The 4,619-nt window shown below is 39.4% G+C and overlaps 1 protein-coding gene across 1 annotated transcript in view; it reads left to right on the forward strand.

Moving 5' to 3' along the window:
• The window catches only part of LOC106012930 (chitotriosidase-1-like), a 14,084-nt gene that overhangs the window by 5,975 nt on the left and 3,490 nt on the right, over positions 1-4,619 (forward strand). The window lies entirely within an intron of this gene.

Here is a 4,619-nt window from a genome sequence, read left to right on the forward strand (position 1 = left end):
CCCACCCCACTGTGAACAAAAAGCACACATTTCAGTAATTGGTTCTTTTGTTCTTTTAACGAGGGTGTTTCTAATCGGAAGTGACTAAAATAGGCACACACAAAAATTAATAAAAGTTATGAAAACATCTTACATGGCCTTCCGTCCGATCATTTGAGAGGAAACCCAGCTTAAAAACATCCCACTGGGGTTTAAACCAGAGCCATCCGCATCACCATTGTACAACTTGATCCCAGCTGTGCACGCAGCTGGCCCTTATACCAACTGTACAGCTTGGCCATAATGGCTCTACCCCATAGGTTCCTGCGACATTTTCTGCTGCTTTGTTCGTTCAATCTAAACTCTCTGTTTCTAATACACATTGACACGTATGATCTATCTATCTATCTATTTATTTATCTAGCTGTCTATCTATCTATCTATCCGTCTATCTATCTATCTATCTATCTATCTATCTATCTATCTATCTATCTATCTATCTATTAATCTACCTATTTATTTATCTATCTGTGTATCCATCTATCTATCTATTTATTATCTATCTATCTATCTATCTATCTATCGATCTATCTACCTACCTACCTATCTATCTATCTATCTATCTATTAATCTACCTATTTATTTATCTATCTGTGTATCTATATATCTATCTATCTATCTATCTATCTATCTATCTATACATTTATCTATCCATCTATCCAACTATCTATCTATCTATCTATCGATCTATCTATCTATCTATTTATCCAACTATCTATCTATCTATCTATCTATCTATCTATTTATATATTTATCTGTCTGTCTATCTATCTATCTATCTATTTATCTACCTATCTATCTATCCATCCATCTATCTATCTACCTATCTATATATCTATCTATCTATCTATCTCTCTATCTGTCTATCTACCTATTTATCTATCTATCTATCTATCTATCAATCTATCTTTCTACCATCTATCTATCTATCTGTCTATCTACCCCCCCCCCCCCAAATTGTCTCTTGAAACAGCTCCATACTGTAAGGTGAACTATGTGTGTGGCTTTGAGTTCTCATGGTTGAGTGGATCCTTGTGTTTGGACACCACTGAACATTACGAATGACGCGTTAAAATGTGTCGACTCCGAAGGAGGACATAATATTATTATAGACCATTGGTTCTCGGAAATCCAGAATTTAAAAAAAATGTTTTAATTTTGTAGGAAAAAAGAAATATTGTTTAAAAGTTACACGGATGGAAAGATTAAAATTTTAAAAATAAAAGGAAAGGAAAAAACCCCCAATCATTTCAAGACTTTACTTACCATATATTTTTAATTGGTGCTTTTTGGATTTATATGTGGTTTTAATAAAAAGCCATTTCCATTTTCAAAAATAGGTTTCTTCTTTGTGAATTTTATGTCAAACAAATTCCTTTTGAATGAATTGTACCTGTTCCAAATTACAATATTCTAATACAAATGTTGTTGCGAGATATTTAGAAAAAAAGTTGTACAGTGTTTTTGGATCACCCTGTAGTTTTTGTATGTGAATGTCTTTGTAATTTTGGTAGTGTGTTAATATGATCATTTTAGAACGTTCTTGTTTTGTTCTTTTCCTTTCAGCCTTTTTTTGTTGTTGGGAGGGTAAGGTTGTTTTTTTCAATCTTTTTCCTTTATTACTTCAACATATATCGTATGGGCTCAACAGCTTAAATATCTTGCATGCACAAACAATTGCAACTGGTGAAACCAATCCTGAAAAATAGAAACGTCTCAATGACTACTAAAAATAAAAAATTCTAAGAGACACCCTAATGTGGGGCGCTATCGATTGTAATCTTATATATACTAGTAGATCAGTAGTTCTGAAAGGAGGGGGGGGGGTGCTCTGGTGTGATTTTCTTCTTCTTTCCTATCAAACATCTATCGTCTTTATCTCCCTTCCCTTTTTGTTTTTCTTACTCTCTTGTAACGCCTCTAATCTTCGGCACTTATATGACCTTATTGTGTTGCAAGTGCCATTAAACACTTACTAAAACTAAACTAACTTAGTTGGATGACCAAAACTGAGTCGATAGTGCCGTAAAACACTACTTTAACAAACAAACGTAGCTGGAGGGGTGGTTGAAGGGCTCCACTGGTAGGTCCTACCTCCTTACGTTCCCTCTGTTGTTTCTGTCTGTCTGTCTTATTTTTTTAATTACTATACGACCATTCTTCTATTTGATTCTCTTTACTCAAACAAACAAACAAGACCATGAGGTCAGAAACGTAATTCTCTGTCTTATCTATCAAAAGAGTAAGATTATTCGGAATGGTTATCAAAATATTCAAAAAAACTTGACATGTTTTGAAACTCAAAATTGTTAAGGTCAAATTTCTCAAGACTAGGTACTGAGCAGATAGAACTTTGTAACTCAAAGAGGATGAGCGTTCTCTTTATTCGACACCGCTTGAAGACGAGCTGTTTAGGGAACTTTAAAACCATAGCCATTTTTTAATTCTGTCTTCTTGATCTGGATTTTTTAAAAAAACAACAGCCAACAATAAGCATACTTTAAAGAATGCAATTTCATGTTTATGATTTGTATTATGGGGTGAATGGAATGGACGAACACACACACACACGCACACATACACCCCCCCCCCACACACACACACATACACACACACAAAACACACACATACACACTCACATAACCCCCCCCCACACAGACACACTCACGTAAACACACACACACAAACACAGACATACACACACACACAGACACACACGCGCGCACACACACACACTCACTCACACACACACACACACACACAAATAATTCGTGTCGCAACATTTCCTATGGTCATGTGAAAGGACTTAAGATGTCTCCTCTACCCCCATAAAGAGTCAAAAGATGCCTGAAACGACCACCGTAGAGGGCTATTATTCAGCAAGGAATCCAAGAGTCCAAGTATAGTCTCCATTAATGAGATAGAGATCGAGAGCGGATTCGTCTGAGTGGGTAAAGGTTGGAGGAACAAGAAGATACCGGTTTTGTAAGCACCAAAAGAATCCACATTGATAGTTAATTTGAGCTATCTTAGAGTGTATCTATAATGGGGTGACCATTGGGGGATTGGTTCTCTAATACAAACCGATTGCCATCCGGGTGATCAGTTTGTGCCACGATAGCCGCTTTGCGCCCTCAATCTGGCTAGGAAACAGAACCGAAAGAAACTGATCGTGCTAAAAAAGGGCACTGGGTTTAACATGTTGCTTCGCTCATCTCTCGCCGCTTTGTGCCACGATAGCCGCTTTTCGCCTTCAATCTGGTTAGTAAACCGAACTGAACCGATCGTGCTAAAAAAAAAGGGCACTGGATATTACATGTGTCGCGCTTATCTCTCGCCGCTTTGTGATCCTGCATTCTTTTTACTTTTTGACCCCCTTGCCTCTTGTACACATACATAGTGGCATTAAGTGTTAGCACACGGCTAGCACACGGCATCGATCGGTTGTAAGCGGGTATGTGTTTTATTCCGCCCCTTACTGACACTTGTTTTGTTTTGTTTAGTATAGGGTTTTACCGCGCTCGCAACTGCATAAGGTCATATGAACGCGCGGGACACACCTAATACTTTTTCGGTGGTAGGAAATTTTGAATTTTGCCCGCGTGGCGGCCGAAGCCTACTCTTATCGATTTTAGATCACCAAGGGATCTTTAACGTGCGTAACTTGCACACGGGCCCTCCAAGATTTTTCGCCCTTGTCCGAGAAGGCTAGGTGTAGATCTTTCCTACCAGAAGATCAGGGGTGTGGCAGAAAGACAGCAGTTAGGAGGAGCCAAGGAGTAGCAGTAGAAAGGCTGCAGAAAGAGTCAGGAGCCCAGAGGAGGGGGCAAAGGAGGTGAGGGGGTGGGGCAGAAAGTGGAAATGAAAGCAGACAACAGAACATTGTTAGAGATCAGGAAAGGATGTGAAAGGAGACAATTTTAGAGAAGAAAATGTTTTGGTCGCTACCCGGAATCGAACCCGGGACCTTTGAATGAGAGGCCAACACCTTAACCTCTAGGCCACGAGAGCCCCCTTACTGACACTGGTAAAACTGAGGGCAAGCAAGGCAGGTGTACGCCCAGAACAACATACTTAGGGAACCCTAAACAAATGGGTAACAGGGAAAGATCAGGGAAACGTAGCTTTTTTTAGAGCATTTGAGCAAAGGAATGAATGGAAAACCATGATCGCCGATGTCTGTCGCTGATCTGGCACTGGAGGATGATGACTGACACTGTTAGGTTATTTTAAAAAGCGGGACCTTCGAGTTCAACGTACATCTCCGAAAGGACCTAGCCAAAATATGGGAACATTTAAAATAATCAGCGCCTCCTGTTACCGACCGTATACGGTTTTTTTTCGTATAGCCACGTATTTCTAAGCCTGCCACTCCCACGGTGCGGATGGTTGGAGGGCACCACTGCCAGGTCCTACGTCTTTACATTCTTTTTGTGGTTTCTCTCTGTCTGTCTTACTTTTACCCAGCACTAAATGACCATTATTGTGCTGATGAGATTCTCTTTACCCGTACAGAATGAACTACCCGTCACCCTGCAGTCTACTGCGAGATGAATAAAGATTGTCATTGTCATTGTCTC

This window comes from Aplysia californica, unplaced genomic scaffold (assembly GCF_000002075.1).
Source record: "Aplysia californica isolate F4 #8 unplaced genomic scaffold, AplCal3.0 scaffold00570, whole genome shotgun sequence".
Classification (NCBI taxonomy): Eukaryota; Metazoa; Mollusca; class Gastropoda; order Aplysiida; family Aplysiidae; genus Aplysia; species Aplysia californica.